Here is a 17,622-nt window from a genome sequence, read left to right on the forward strand (position 1 = left end):
ATATACAACTTAAACCCCATCACTAATAGTTACTAAGTGCCTACACATGAACGCTATTCTATGATTCAATTAACCTTTTCAAAAAATATATTTTTGTAGTTGTAAATGAACACAATACCTGTATTTGTATTTATTTATTTTATGTGGTGCTAAGGATCAAACCCAGAACCTCACATGTGCTAAGCAAGCGCTGTTCTACTGAGCCACAACCCCAACCAACCCTTGATTCAATTAACTTTTAAGAAAGACTCAAAGGACAGCTGAGTGTTGGGAAACAGATACTCAAAGTCAATCTATAGTGACCAATAAAACCCATTTATAGATAAGCACATCCTGGCTCCATTTGGAAAACAATAGTGTGATGGGGCAGCAATACAGCTTATTAATATGCACATGTACCCAGGTGAGAAACATATTTTATTCTTTTTCAAATATCCATCTTTTAGTTTTAGGTGGACACAATATCTTTATTTTTTACATTTATGTGGCGCTGAGGATGGAATCCAGTGCCGGGTGAGCGTGCCACCACTGAGCCACAACCCCAGCCCCCAGAGAAACACATTTTAAAGAGATTAAGTTTTTACAATGATCTCTTATCTTTTCTCTTTCTGTTGGTATGGAGGTTGAGAGGCAGGGAAGATTCACAAGATAGCTAGCTTCTTATTACATCAGCAGGAGAGCTGAAGCAAGGTTTACCTTTGTTATTCAATGGACCAAAGTGTGATGAAGTTTTGAGAATGAGATTCCTTAAATTAATAGAACCAAATTATCTGCTTACACCCAGGGTTCTCCTATCTTTAATCAGGAGGAATTCCTAATTCTGCCTTCTTGTCTGATCCAAGAATATCAAATTACTCATCTTTTAAAAATCACATCAGAATTTACAGGCACTTTTGGAATGCAAGATGAGTATATTAAATTGTGGATTTAAACCTTTAATATCCTTCATATTGGCCCACATCTATTCCTTAATTGAAGAGTAAGTGATACTGCTGGTTACTGGTGACGAGTTTTGCTTCCTCACATGTTGAAGTTTAACATTAGAAAAGCAAGAAGAAGCAAGCATATAAAGCAGGGTTTATTTTAAAAGGGGTAACATAGGCTTCTCCTGGGAGGGAGAAGCTGGTATCCTGGTATCCCAAGAAGTAAGTGTGTTCTGCCTTTTTTTAATATGTCCTTGGCTTCCTTTGTTCTCCTGTTCTCCTTATCTAGGCCCAGGAAATGGCCCATGTGAGATGGCCAAAAGGCAAGAAGCAGATGGACAGGAGGATGGAGTGATCCAAGCAGGAAACAGCCCTCGACATATTAATTAACAACTTTTATAACTACAAGGGTGGAAGAAGAGGTCTAAAGGAATTAACATTTCAATCCCTTATGGGTGGTTTCCAACTTCCCAGACCCAAACTGGCCTATCTGTCTTTAATTCTGGCTTCATAAGTAGGATTAGGTGAGGCTGAGGTTGTGACTCACCGGTAGAGCGTTCACCTAGCATGTGTGAGGCACTGGGTTCTATCTTCAGCACCACATAAAAATAAATAAATGAAATAAAGGTATTGTGTCCAACTACAGCTTAAAAAAAAAATTTCAAGTGAACTAGGTGGGTGGAATAAAGGGAAAGAGAGCCCTGACACACTCATACATAACATGATCAAGGCTTGACTGACAACCACTAAAATATAAGGAGAATGCAGATAATATGTACACTGATATAAATAAACAAATAATTAGTAAAAACAAATAATTTTTGACTTTGTAGCTTATCCTTTCATTAAAAAGAAAACATTTACCACGTTACTCAAGCTTATATTAATAAATAAGAATATGAATTATATAGGAAAACTACTGTTTGGGAAGACAGTATTAGCCAAAGAACTAATTACTTGGCATAAAAGTAAGGTTATGACCCCAGTGGAAATATAAGAAAAACATCTTGACTAAAAAACGACTTGTGTATTTTCTCTGTGAAATTACTCTTTGTCTTACTAACTTGGTTTGGGAAATTTCTTTGCCAAAGGAGGAAGCATAAATAGAATATGAACCTTAAATCCTTGTTGAACTGCCTCATCAGCTAGGTTTTGCTAGTTTCTGGAGAATTTTAGCCACATTTATAGAAGGTAAGACATCTGACAATTTTTTTGTTGTTGTTGCATAATTTCAAATACACATAAAATATAACAAAAATATGACTCTTTTTTATCCACATTCACCAGTTGTTCAATTATTATTTACATTTTGGTATAGTTGCTTTATCTTCTACTTCTCTCATAGCCACTTGAAAATAAGTGTGGGATGTCATGCTCCTTTATTCCTTTATATATTAAACTTACTTTATTGTAAAATTTTCTAAAGATGAGAACATTATCTTTTATAGCCAGTTATATAATATTGATAAATTGGGGTTGGAATTGTGGCTCAGTGGTAGAGTGCTTGCCTAGCATGTGTGAGGCACTGGGTTCAATCCTCAGCACCACATAAGAGTAAATAAAGGTACTGTGTCAATCTACAAATTAAAAAAAAATCAAAAATATTGATAAATTGAGGTTGAGCATCCATAATCCAAAAATCTGGCATCTGAAATACTAAAAAATCCAAAATTCTGAGTGCCAACATGATGCCAGATGGGGAAAATTCACACTTGGGTCACAGTCAAAACACTAAAATACTAAATAAAATTAAAAATACTATAAATAAAATTATGTTCAGGTTGTTCAAAAGGTTGGTATATGTGAAACATAAATGGATTTCATGCTTAGAGTTGGGTATAGTCCCATCCCCAAGATATCTTATTATTATTTTGGTACCAGGGATTGAACTCAGTACCCATTGAGGCGCATACTCAGCCATTTTTTCACTTTTTATTTTGAGACAGGGTTTCACTAAGTTGCTTAGGGCCTCACTAAGTTGCTGATCCTCCTGCCTCAGAACCTCCAAACTGCTGTGATTACAGATGTGCGCCTACACCCAGACCCAAGATATCTTATTGTATGCAAATATTTAAAAATCTGAAATAATTGAAAAACTTCTGGTTTTATGCATTTGAGATGAAGGATATTTAACTATACTAATGATTTATTAATCTAATTCTGATAATATTCAAATTTTATGAATGCCCCACAGATTTGTTTTTTCCTAGTCTGAAACCAAAGTCATGATCACATACTGAGTTCAGATGTCATTATTATCTTCTACTCATACTATTATTCCCACAAGGAAAGTCCTCACTTCTAAATTTTACATAGCCTAGAGTAAGTCTTACTTCCTTAACGAGAATTTTCTTATTTTTTTCATTCAAATAAACCTGTTCCTTTCTGAATTTCTAAAAAACTTAGTGATCTTGTAAATGTAACAACTATTGCACACACAGAATTTTTTTTTTTTTCCAGTGCTGGGGATTGAACCCAGGGCCTTGTGCATGCAAGGCAAGTACTCTACTAGCTTTGCTATATCCCCAGCCCCTTGAACACGCTCTTATAGTGTCTGATTCTCTGTGTGCATATATGCCTAGTTACTGGTTCCTATCTCCAATGATTAGCAAACAAAGGTTTTGAAGTTGTACAAACCTAAATAAAAATCTAAATCAAAATTCTATCACTTTCTACCTGTGTGGTTGATTAGGTTTTAATTTCCTAATCTGTAAAATAATGATTTTTACAGAACTGATGAGGTTTGTGTAAGGATTTTACAATAACACATCTAAAGCAACTCAATAGTTTCTGGGGGCAAAACTATTTCTTATGTCTCTGATTTTGCCATGGTACCTTACACTAACATTAAAATTATATTTGTTAGTTAAGCAGTATTTCTTATTTTCCAAAGGGAAAAATAAGTAGTTTACTTTGCCACTAACACACTGTACCTCTAGCAATCTAGACTGGCCAACATACTTCACTGCCAGCCTGAAATCAGCAGCAGCATCCTTTCCTCTGAGCTTTGGCTGCGACAGTGGCTAGAGAAGCTCAGTAGAAGAGTATGACGGGGCACAAATGCAAACAAGAACTAGAGTTGCCAAGAACATGCACCTGCTTGGGTGACTATTAATGAGCACTCTGACTAAAAGTATCAGGAACTCAGGTGCAAACTCTCCCTCCTCTCTGTCCATTACTGTCAATCCTGAGAATACCCAAATCAAGCACTTTTCTTATAACCAAATTGAAAGATAATTTTAATATTCAACAATAACATTAAAAAAATCAGAAGTCCACAGTTCAAATGCCATTCATATTTTATTTTCATAATTTCCTTGCTCTTAGTAAAAAGGCAAGAGAGCTAGTATGCAGAGCATTTCAAAACTGTTGTTTTGATATGGTAATCTCAACTTCCCCATCTCTGAAAAAATATCAATAAAGTCATTTATGTTAAATGAAACCTCTATGTCAGGGATTGGAAAAACAGAAGAAGAAAAAAAAAAAAACAAGAACTACAGCATCTGTAAAACTTTAAAATATAAACCCACTGTAAGATTTGGAATAAAAAATTGAGTTTTTCTGCCATTAACTCAAATATTCCATCAAAGTGGAATGCAAAAAATCGTGCTAAAGTGATTTGTTACCCCCTCCATCAGTTGGAACCGCAAATGAAAGTCATGTGTTCCCTAGGAGTAAAAAAAATAAAAATGAAACAAACAAGAAAATCCCTGTATCCTTCATTTCAAGATGCAAGGAGGGGCTTCCAGTAAAGCTAATAAAGGTTTAGGTTTACATCTGTGATCTAAAAACAAAAAATTCTAAAACAGAACCTTTATTTTTATTTTTGTCAGTAAAGAGTAAAAATACTATAACATGAACATTAAAATGGAATGTCAAATAATTGTCATTTATAGAGTAGAGGCCCTAAGTTTGAGACTTTCCTCTGAGAAATACATTAAACAGTTTTAGAAATGTGAACTCTCAATTCAGGTTAAATCTAAATACATGACAATGAAAATGTTATAACCTGAAGGTATTATTAGTCTCTGTTCCTTTGGAAATTTCCAGAAATTCACAAATACTTTATTATTATTTTTTTTTGGTAGGAGAGGGGTACTGGGGATTGAACCACTGAGTTTTTACCACTGAGCTACAACACCAGCCCTTTTTTATTTTGAGGCAGGGTCTAGCTAAATTGCCAAGGTGGATCTCAAACTTGGAATCCTCTTGCCTCAGTTTCCAAAGTCACTAGGATTATAGGTATGCACCACAAATACTTTTCTGGATATTTTTTTGGGAAGGTGGGGGACCAGGAATTGAACTCAGGGGAACTTGAACACTGAGCCACATCCCCAGCCCTATTTTGTATTTTATTTAGAGACAGGGTCTCACTAGTTATTTAGCACCTCACTTTTGCTGAGGCCGGCTTTGAACTCATAATCCTCCTGCCTCATCCTCCTGAACCTCCAGGATTACAGGCATGGACCAACATGCCCAGCTTTTGTGGATATCTTTAATTTGGGGAGAAAAGCTCATCTCTCATTACTCTGATGTGCTGGGGCTCAAAAAATGATACCCAAAAGTATAGTATTTTGACATGCTTATCTAAAGTAGTCTCAACATCTCCCTGCCTTTCCTTTTGCACCCTGTGTCTTGATTCTCTTTTTTTCCCAAAATACAGGATGGGACTTTTCTCTAAAGTTTATCCACTAAAGGCCAGGTCTTCCAGAAGAAAGAAAAAAAGACTAGAGTTGAACCCAAAGCCCAGTCTGAAATTTGTCTCAGGTTAGTGTGTCTATTCTTTAGGCATTCACATCCTCTATGATAACCTCCACCCCAGCTTAATTATTCTTCTCTTTCCCTTGTGAAAAGCACATATATGCCTCAATCACCTAGTCCTTGTTTGAGTTTTCATATTTTGGATGACTCCCAAAATATGGCTCTCATATTTTGTTTATATTAATTAAATAAATATATTTAAAATATTTGTTTATTATAGTTCATGTTCATCAATTGTTTTTGTTTTCAGTCAAACCTACAGAAGACAAGGGAAGTTCCCTTAGTCTCAACAATTGCATCACTCATGAGATTGTCATATGATGTTTAAAACTTCCGTACATTTAAAACATTTTGAGTGTTAGGGTTAAAAAAGGAGTCTGTGAATGTAAATTCTGCTATCTTATACCCTATTTCCCTCTCCTTCTATAGGAAAGTCAGAAATTGAGCCCTCTCCATCAATACTGTGGAACTCAAAGCAATATTAGGGGGAAAAAATCAATGATTTGATAATAATTTGGATTTGGATCTGGCTCTAACATTATTAGTTTCATGACCGTGGGGGAACATATATTTTTCTTAACTCTTGGTTTCCAAATATAAAAAATGGAAAAAATAATACCTATTTTGTAAGAGCGTTTAAGATAACTACGTGTACAAGGCCCCACCACTGTTTCCTGTATGAAACAGGCTCTCAATAAATGTTAGGCTCTCTTCCTACACTGTTACACATATCATGTCCCTTGATACTTTATAAAGAGACCTACTAAATACTTGGACTAACTGCTCTGTTTTCTCCCCAAAAAGGCAGTTGGCTCTTAATAGTGACAGCCATGTGAGAGACTCTTGGGGCCTGACATTGTCCCAAAGAAACAAAAAAGTTCTCATACTGATGAAAAACACCAACTGCTTCAGGCTATAACAAGCCCCAAACAGTAAATCCCTTCCTGCATGTTTTTATAGTGTTACTTAACATCCTGAGAGCTCTATGCTCTTCCAAGAGTCTTTTATCCTTGCAAGGATCAGGCACACTGTTTACCTTATTTTTCTTTCTTAATAGAGGTCTTTATTGAACAAGACCACCTACTATATTAAAATATTAGGAATCAAAAAGGGCCAGGTTCAACCAGGAAGAAAGTGACAGTTTTAGGACTAAACAGTAAGCTGTTCTTAACCTTTTTAGAATCCAGAGTTTTATACTTTCTGCTCTCAGAAATAGCAGAGTTGCTGATGCACTGGTTCAAACATGTCTGTGTATTTCCCTTGCCTATACTACCAAAGAACTCTTACCATGTGGGAGACTTCCTACTGAATGAAGTCCACAGTCTCAGACTACAACTATAATTTTAAAAAGCGGTGCATCTCAAACTCTCCCTTCATACAATAGATAACTTTGAGACATAGCACCTCTTGGAAAGCTCTGAACTAAAGTGTCTTATAAGCAATAGTGGCTACTGCATCCCAAAACTCACTTTAGGAAACCAGAATATGCTACTTCAACATAACCGTTTTGGCCAGGTCTTCTAGAAGAAAGAAAAAAAGACTAGAGTTGAACCCAAAGCCCAGTCTGAAATTTGTCTCAGGACTATTTTGAGAAACTGCAAACACAGTTATCCTTTTGTAAGAGAAATTTATAACTAAAAAGAAAATCTCCATTTGTAAGGGTACCCTCTCTATGGCAGCAGGATGACTAAACCACTAAAGGCTCTTAATGCAGAAAGCATAGACTTAAATCTGCATAATAAATCTTAACCTTTGTTTTATGGTGCTTTCCTGGGCATGTTAATCAGGTCTTTTCCCACATCTTTCTTTACTTTGGAGAATGATGGTATTTAAGCTTCAAGTTTAAACTACCTCTTTGAGGTCTACTGTAGAGACTGACTCATCTCTCTGGGTTATTTGTTTTATATATTGGAGCTATGTAAGTTATTAAACTTGTTTTTCTCTTGCTAATCTATCTTCTTTAATAGAACATCACAGTAAGAACTCATGAAGGGTAAAGAAATTATTTTTCCTCTCCTACACTACAAAGGGTAAAAGTACAAGTAGCACTGAATAGGTATGCCATCTAACACAGAAACTTTACCACATAAACTGTTTCAACTCCAAACAGCTCAAAGTCCACACTCTCTTACAGGGCTGATCTCTCTGTCAGATCTAAAGGAAAAAGTATACCTACAAAAGGCAACATACACTGACTTTCAGCAGCCATTTTTTAACATAAGGATCACAAAACCTTAAGGCATTGATATAGGCATAAAATACTCAATGTTTTATACTTGGCAGGAACAGTTCTAGACAGTGGGGATTCTATTTTAAAAAGCAGAGTCTCAGCCATTGAGGAGCTCCAATTTTAATGGAAAAGAGTGAATAAATTAAAACAACTTAAAAAAGTAATTTCAATAGAATGTATAGTCTACTATGGTAGACATGTAGAATAATACTTTTGATGTCATCAGAAAACTGTTAGCTACATCCCAAGTACCTTATTCAAAGGGGTAAAGAATTATAGAGGATGACCTAGTTCCAAAATTCACCTCTTACATTACTATTTGCTAGGGTTAACATCAAAGCCTCTGTCTTTTGGTAACATACAAAAGGAGGATGACATCATTTATAGGCAGATAATGAAGACCTAGGCAGTATAAAATTACAGAACACAAAACAAGAAATCAGATCTAGGATCTACTTCTAATTCTATCACTTGATATTCAGAGGAACTTGGGTAATTCACTTAAACTCTTGAAGCCTTATTTTCTCTTAATCTAGTCTGTCCCACTTCATAGGGCTTTTAGAAAATTTTAGTGAGTCAATAAAAGAACTTGAAAATGTTTAAAACATTGGGCAAATACTAACTACTCATGCTAATCAAAATGTTAAGAAGCTCAAAGGAGAACAAACAAAATTAACTACATTTAAGATTATCATGAGTCCTTGCTCCTGTATATTAATTGTTCTTAAATCTTTCCTTCCATATTGTTTCCTAAAAGAAATACCCACCTTTTCGAGAAATGATCCCCTCAAATGACACCTTTAGGAGCAAACTCCTATATTAACACACCTTCAAAGAATCCTTTCCTTCTGATTCAGCAAAATCTTTTTGGAGAAATTTAAAATGGGAGCTCCTCCAGCCAATATCACCAAGCTAATCTTTTTCTTTTAGATACCTAGAGTAAACCTGGCTTGTTATAATACTAGATTGAGCATGCCCAAAAGCATGTGTCTACCACCTTTAAGTGTCCATATCTACCATCTTAAACTTTTAACATATGATCTATGACCTTGAGCTGGGCATGCCCAGAAATGTACATCCTATACTGAGTGTGCTCAGGAATGTCCTCACTACTAAAGTGTCTTCCTATATAAATATGAATATGAACATGAATATGAATAGGGTCCCCAGTAAAATCCCCATGTTTCCATTCTTTAAGGAAACCAATGTTTTACAGAACTTTGGTATTCTCCTTACTTGTGGGTAATTAATCTCTCTCATAGGCCTAGTACATGTTAGTCAAGCACTCTACCTCAGACCTTTTAAAATTTTTATACCAAGACAGGGTGCCACTAAGGTATCCAGACTGGCCTCAAACTTTCAATCTTCCTGCCTCAGCCTCCCGGCCATCTAGGATTACAGTCATGCTCGGCCCATCTGGCACTCTGTGGGAGACCAACATTTCATGTGACTGAGTCATACTCCCCCCGCTGGGTGCTGAGGCGCTAAGTCACAGAAATATGGCAGAGCTTACCCTTCTTGGGTTCGAGGGATGGTGTCTCGTGCATGGGTGTGTCTTGCTACAGCCCCATGGGTGGAGCTACGCTCACCTGTTCCTTTGTAATACAACTCCTGTTTAAGACAGAATCTTCCATGGAAATGCCTTGTGTGTGTCCCCTTCTCTTACTATGCCTTTGGGTGTGGCCTACCTGCTGACAGTGGACATCATGAAGATAGACTCAGCCCCCTGAAACCTGACCCCTTGCCTCATTTGAATAGCTTCTCCTCAATAAAAGGGGTCAGTGCATGCTCTCGCTCTCTCTTTTTGTGGATCCTTAAGGTCAGAGGAGTTGTCACAGCGACCCCATCACTTGTGTGGTTATTTCGTGCAGCCCAGTTAGCCCAGTTCAACTGGAGTAACCCCTGAGCCTTTTAGTCGTGAGAACAGAAACCCGGCAGCACTTTCTCCATTCTTTTATCTTCTGGTTGTGCTCATTGGCTTCACACTTTTCAAAAAGAGAATCTATTGTGTTTGGAAACAATGTCCAGCTAAGAGCCAATTTTAGTGATTATCCCCTACCTCACTGGGCCAAGAACAAAAAACTATTTTCTTGTGTTTCACTTCTTGGTATTCTGCTCCATGATTAAATGCCCTTATTTTTGGGTGCTTACCTTGCCCCCATAGGGGGCAAACTCCTATACTTTTATAGAGAAAAAAGCTGCTGCCCTTTTAAAAGACTGTTAATGTGCCTTCAAATTGTTTTTTCTTTATGTTTCAGCTAAGAGTCTATGGAGAAACATACCAGGAGCCAGACAACATTACCAAGTCACTCTGACTCTTTTAAGTGACTTAAACTTTGCTAATTATGACAAAGAAGAAATAAAATGAGAAAAGTAGAAAGGAGAAAAAAGGAAGGAAAAGAAGACTATATTTTAAAAGCCTTGTCCTAAAGTTCTTCATACCTTTCCTCCCCAAGCCAGTTCTCTCTCCCAGACCATCCCTCCAAAATTTCTATAAATCTTCACTCACAATCTTAAAGTTACTGGAAATTTGCCCACTTACAAAAACTGCCCTGTTCACTGTTTAATTGGCCTATAAATACAAGTATTTTTATAATAGATTGAGAAAATGGAGATATAAAATCTATAACATAAGGTACTTTCCTAATATTTTTATCTATTGATCAAATAATGGAAAAGAATCAATCTTAGGATTCTAGGAATTACCAGGCCACTGTAAACCATTTTGTGATCCCCAGATTGATGTCAATCTCATGTACCTTCCCATTGCCACCCTCACCAAGTTCCCTTTAAAAGAAGAGCCTGGGAACCCCAAAATTGTTTCTCACTCTTGAGATGGACCACTGAAGAAGATAGAGTTACATGAAGGATTCAAACTCAAAGGCCAAAGGTCATAGCCAATAGCCTTGATGCTTTTTCAATACCTGTGTAACAGATTTTGACCAATGGCCTTGATACTTTTTCATTTAACACAGATTTTGGTCAATGTTCATACCACAAAACTATATATGTCCTAGGATAACACACCAAAAACAAACAAAAATGATATCCTGCAACCAGGTCCCCTTCCACATGGAGGGAGTTCTATCTCTTCTCTTCTCACTTAAATAAATCCTGCTCCATTTACTCTTGCCTTCTATTATCGTCTATGAATTTTATTCTTCAAATTTGTGAGACAAGAATCCAGGAGGAAACTGGCTTGAGTTACCAGGGTTTTCTGTGATACTAAGAGCTGCACCACACAATTCGGTAGTATTAGATATGGAAAATGACAGACGCCAAAATAATGAGGCCTGGGAAAAGGGAGTGAAAAAGAAAGCCATACACTGACAGCATTGATTCTTTCCCAATACATTCTTTCCCAGTGATAAGACAAGCCCCAGGGAGGAGATAGGAGATATCCACCACATCTGAAATTAGAGTCTCTGGGAAGAAGCCAAAGCATTGATCCTTCCCTAAACAAATCCTTTCCAGATACCAACCATAACCCCAGGCCATCCATCTGGTCCAGTAAGATAAATTCCAAATATTGACCACTGACCCCAGACCCCTTCCCATTCTGCCCAATAAAAAAGACCCCCAAATTCCTGAGTGCCCAAACTGACACATTCATTTATTAAGTCACCTCTCAGTATAGCCTAAAGAAGTCCAATCCTCTTCTTTGTTTAGTGGTTCATTTTCCACGAGGAAAGTGGGTCCACCGGTGTCACCCCCGTTCTTGCCCAACCCGTTCTGGCATGAAACTTCATTCCTGAATAAAAGGTTGTGATGAAGTTTGCATCAGGCCCAGTCCTTTTGTGCTAACAGGTAGTAGCAAAGAATCTAGTTTTGCCAGCTACAATCCTTGGGGCTGATGTTGGCAGATATCATCTGCTGTGTACAGTTACTAATACTAAAATGGACTTTATTGGCTGTAGAAGCCTGTACCCTGCATAAACCCCATTTGCTAACAGAAGCAAGGAATGTAGTTTCTTCTCAAATTCTGGTTTCACCACAATCTCCTTTGAATGTGTACTCCTTGCTTTCCTAAATAAATCTCTGTCCCTCAATATCTGATGCATGCTGAAATTCTTTTCTATCACATCCACCAAGGACTCCATAGTCTTAAAGTTAGGCACCCTCTCTGGGACCTCTTGGGATCTCCTCCAATGACAATTATAATACCAAACTCCCTGCCCAGAAGGATTTGTGCCTGCCATCTTCCTTTTGAATATGATTTATGACTCTCAATTAAGCATGCTCAAGAATGTGCCCATCCCACATGTGCTTTCCTGTATGAATATGAATATTTTATAGGTTTCCCTAATAAAATACCCTTGCTTTCTTTGTTTTGCAAAGAATCTTTCCAGTATGACTGCAAGAACTGCTAATGGAGGACCACCACAGCTCCTTACTTGCTGCAAGTAATCAATCTTTTCTTCATTCTTTTATTTTCTGGTTGTATTCATTAGCTTTCCACTTGTCAAGAAGAGAATCTATTATGTTCAGTTATACTTACTGTATGAGTTATTCTTAATGATTACTTTCAACTTGGAAGTAAAAAGTAATAGATGTGAACAGTAGAACACGTAGTTAAGGGAATAACTCTATAAAACTGGACCTTCTGTGCTGACTCCAACATGCTTTCTTTTAAGAAGCAATTTATGGGCTGGGGTTGTAGCTCAGTGGTAGAGCACTCACCTAACACATGTGAGACACTGGGTTCAATCCTCAACACCACATAAAAAGAAAGAAAACAAAGGCATTGTATCTATCTACAACTAAAAATATATATATTTTTTAAAAGGCAATTTACCTTCAGCTCTGCCTGGCTTAACTCAATAGAATATGCTATATTTCTCAACAAACAACCTGTTATCTACAGGAAAAATGCAATCCTGAAAGCCTCATCCCTGCTAATAAGAACATAAGTTGCCCTGAAGGGGTTACTTTTCTGGCCTTTACATAGATCAGATTCCAGAATTCAGGGAGATAAAATATAGAACCAGTGGAAGTCTGATGCAATCCCACAGTCATTAGAAATCAAGAGGTGGACCTGGGCTGGACTCTCTGGAAACTTCCTTGGGACTCCCAATAAAGAAGGAGGACAGGAGGGGCACTCTAGCCCTCTCCTCTATCAGAGGACCCAAGCTCTCCCATGACAGTGTCCCATATTTCCTTTTATATATCCCTTCTCATAAACTCTTACCTGCTACTCTGAGTGACATGTCTGGAATCTTTCCAGTGTGGCTGCAAGAACTGCTAATGGAGGATCACCACAGCTGTCTCAGCTCAGTGGTGGGTAGAAAGTTAAGTATAAATTCACCTCTCAGCTATTAAGACACTGATTATCAAGCACCTTAATAACCTCTTAGTAACCTCTCTTTTTGGAAAACTGCCCTTTTGTTCTCCAGAGTATTTCTATAGCTACTATTTTAAATTCAATTGCATGTGGGTCAGGAGGGCCAAGTAGAGTGTTAAAGTCAGCTGGAGTAATGTGGGGAAGAGAGCAAGGAGTGGTGGGACTGAAGTGGTGAGTACAAGGATCATCTAAAGGGATAATCATTTCTTAGCTCTAGCCTACTATTGGTAGAAAATTCAACCCAGTATTGCCAGACCTTTGTTATTTCAAAAGATTCCAGAAACTATATTCTTGTGTGACATTCACAGGGGCTATTATAAATTGAAGGGAATCACAACATGATGCCCCAAAACACTATGATGGCATAAGGATTATCTTGAACTGTAACCATAGAAAACCTCTCTACTTCCCCATATTTACCTAAAGAGAATTTTTTTTTTTAATACAGGAAAAGCAGAACTACTCTAAAATCACCTGAGAGGACTCCAGATTCTTATCAGCCCATAGCTGGAATGGCAGATATCTATATAAAAACCTTACCTGAAACAATCCTTATCTTCCACTAGTTTACCCTTCCACTACCTTCCTATAATTTACTATCCCTAGAAAGCTCAATTCCCTTTTCCTTTGTCTTTCCACATATCCACAATCTTCCTCTGAGGGTTACAAAGTTCTAAGGCTTCTTTGGGTCTTCACTTCTTTTCTATAAAGTCCTCTATATACAAACATAAGAAATCATTTCTTCCATTAATTTGTTTTCTGCCAGTTTAATCTGCAGGGCCCCCGGCCCTGAATCTAAGAGTAAAGGAAAAAAATTTTTCATATATTTCATTATGCAGATTTCCTTTGCCATTTTATGAAAAACTGAGTTATTTACTTAAAAAGTATTTACTGATGCTGATATGTAATTTATCATTTTTTTCTGATATGTGGAAGTAAATATTAAACCTGGCCTTGTAAGCTAGACTTGGAAAAAGAGAAAACTTCAGGCTAGGCAAACTTGATGTGCAAAGACAGAGGTAGAAATATGCCTGGCATGTTGGAGGAGGAAGGAAGATTGGATTTCTTTAGAGAAGTAGAACATAAATAGGAAAAAATTGTGAAAGATACTGAATTCTAAAGATTTTCATGGATAACTTTTTACTTTCTATAGCTTTACTGAGGTAAAATTGCAGTACAATAAAATTTTTGTGGACCTGCAGGGAACTCAGGCTCACAGTAGGCCCACGTCTATCCTGCCACTGGTAGACACACGCTGGAGCTCAGGCTCCGGACTGCCTCGTCCATTCAACAGACCACCTTGGGAGCTCAGGCCCAGCCCACATCCACCCACACCAACATACGCAGCAACCAGGCCTGAGTTCGTCACCTCCCACTTGGGAGGCCAAGCCTAACCCACTTCCATCTTGGGACACTGCAGATATCGCCATAGCCTTCCACCACACAGTAGCCCCTACCTTTTTGACAAGAAACAGGGCCCAGAAGCAGCTGCATCTCAGAGCAGGCATCCCAAAGACAGTGTAAGGCCTACCCTTTAAGCCCCATCCTCTGTAAGACATTGCATCCATATTGGAGCACCTCCACTATTATCTCAAGTAATCTTGGCTATTTCTGCCACCACCTTTAGTTGCAGTAGCATATATTGAGGGACACCAGCAAGGTCTGGAAGCCCACTATCAAGGTGAGGTGCAGACAATCTGCACAGGTACTACAAGAATATAGGGTAGAAACTGTAATATCTCAGATCCACACTGCAAGAAAGGAAGATACATAGACAACATGAAAAAACAAGGGAGAAAAGTGCCCCAAACAAACCAGGACACTATAATAACAGAATCCATGGACAGAAAGTTGATGAAATGTCAGAGAAGGAGTTCAGAAGGTTCACATAATTAAAATGATCTGTAAATTAAATAATGACCTAAATGAGCAAATACTAACAAAAAATTGATCACTCCATCAAAGGGATAAGAGAGCAAATTCAGGTAGCAAACGATTACTTCAAGGAAGAGATAGACACTCGGGGGGTGGACAGTCAGAAATCCTTGAACTGAAGGAAACAATAAAACAAATAAAAAACTCATTAGAAAGCATAACCAACGGACTAGATCACTTGGAAGAAAAAACGTCAGATAATGAAGACAAAGTATACAATCTGGAATATAAAGTTGACCACACAGTGAAGATAGTAAAAACCATGAACAGAACATCCAAGAATTATGGGACAGCATCAAAATACTTTGGTATTTGTCTAAGAGTTACTGAGATAGAGGAAGGCATAGAGTTTCAAACCAAAAGAATGAGCCATCTATTCAATAAAATAATATCAGGGGCTGGGGATGTGGCTCAAGCAGTAGCGCGCTCGCCTGGCATGCATGCGGCCCGGGTTCAATCCTCAGCACCACATACAAACAAAGATGTTGTGTCTGCCAAAAACTAAAAAATAAAATAATAATAATATCAGAAAATTTCCCAAGCATAAAGATTGAATTGGAAAACCAAATGCAAGAGGCTTACAGGATGCCAAATGTACAAAATCACAACAGATCCACACCAAGGCACATTATAATAAAAATGCTAACATACAGAATAAGAAGAGAATATTAAAAAGTCATGAGAGAAAGGAATCAGATTACAGATAGGGGGAAACCAATATGTGCAGATTTTTCAACCCAGACCCTGAAAGCTAGATGATCCTGGAACAACATGTATCAAACTCTGAAAGAAAATGGATGCCAACTAAGAATTTTATGTCCAGTAAAATTAAGCTTTAGATTTGATGATGAAATAAAAACCTTCCAAAACAAAAGTTAAAAAAATTTACAACTCGAAAGTCTACACTACAGAACATCCTTGGCAAAATATTCCATGAAGGGGAATTGCAAAATAAAAATAAGAATCAGTAAAGGAAAAACTAATCAGAGGAGAAACCAAGTCAAGTTAAATATCAAAAATAAACAAAAACGCCTGGGAATACAAATCATGTCTCAACAATAACCCAGAATGTTAATGGCCTAAACTTACCAATCAAGTCATAGACTAGAAGATTGGATAAACAAAATTGACCCAACAATATGCTGCCTCCAAGAGACTCATCTCATAGGAAAAGACATCCACAGACTGAAGGTGAAAGGTTGGAAAAAAAATCATAACACTCACATGGACTGCAGAAGCAAGCAGGGGTTTTCATTCTCATATCAAATAAAGTAGACTTTAAGCTAAAGTTAATAAAAGGGATAAAGAAGCACACTATATACTGCTCAAGGGAACCATAAACCAACAAGACTTAAAAATTGTAAATATATATGCCCCAAACAATGGACCATCTACATTCACTAAACAAATTCTTCTCAAGTTCAAGAATCAAACAGACCACAACACAAGAATTTTGGGTCACAGTAACATACCTCTTTCATCACTAGATAGATCTTCCAAACAAAAGCTGAACAAAGAAACTACAGAACTCAATATAGAATCAATAATTTAGACTTAACATATATAGAATATTTCGTTCTTCAATGAGAGAATACACTTTCTTTTCAGCAGCACACGGATCCTTCTCTAAAACAGACCATATATTATGCCACAAAACAACACTTAGCAAATATAATGATCTGCATTCTATCAGATCATAATAGAATGAAATTAGAAATCAATGATAAAATAAGAAATAAAAGCTACTCCAACATCTGGAGACTAAATAATATGCTATTCAATGAACAATGAGTTGCAAAAAAATATCAAGGAGGAGATTAAAAAATTCTTAGAGGTAAAGGAAAACACAGATACAACATATCAAAATCTCTGGAACACTATGAAAGCTGTACTAAGAGGAAAGTCTGTTGCATGGAGTTCATTCCTTAAGAAGAAAAAGTCAATAAATAAATGACTTAACATTACATCTCAAAGCCCTAGAAAAAGAAGAACAAATCTACACCAAAAGCAGCAGAAGACAGGAAATAATTAAAATCACAGCTGAAATGAATGAAATTAAAACAAAACAAAACAAAAAAACAATTCAAAAAATTGACAAAACCAAAAGTTGGTTCTTTGAAAAAAATTTTTAAAAATGATAAACCCTTAGCCACATTAACAAAGAGAAGGAGAAAGAAAACTCAAAATTACTAAAATCCGTGATGAAAAGGGAAATATCACAATGGACACTACTGAAATACAGAATATAATTAGAAACTATTTTGAAAATTTATAGTACATAAAATAGAATTCTTGATGACACCAACAACTTTCTAGAAATGTATGATCTACCCAAACTGAATCAAGAGGGCATTTACAATTTAAACAGATCAATTTCAAGCAAGGAAACAGAAGATGCCACCAAAAGCCTACCAACCAAGAAAAGCCCAGGA

At 37.0% G+C, this 17,622-nt stretch overlaps 1 protein-coding gene across 2 annotated transcripts in view; it reads right to left on the bottom strand.

Moving 5' to 3' along the window:
- Commd1 (copper metabolism domain containing 1) overlaps window positions 1-17,622 on the bottom strand; it is a 171,774-nt gene that overhangs the window by 13,793 nt on the left and 140,359 nt on the right. The window lies entirely within an intron of this gene.

The sequence above is a fragment of the Ictidomys tridecemlineatus genome, chromosome 12 (assembly GCF_052094955.1).
Source record: "Ictidomys tridecemlineatus isolate mIctTri1 chromosome 12, mIctTri1.hap1, whole genome shotgun sequence".
Classification (NCBI taxonomy): Eukaryota; Metazoa; Chordata; class Mammalia; order Rodentia; family Sciuridae; genus Ictidomys; species Ictidomys tridecemlineatus.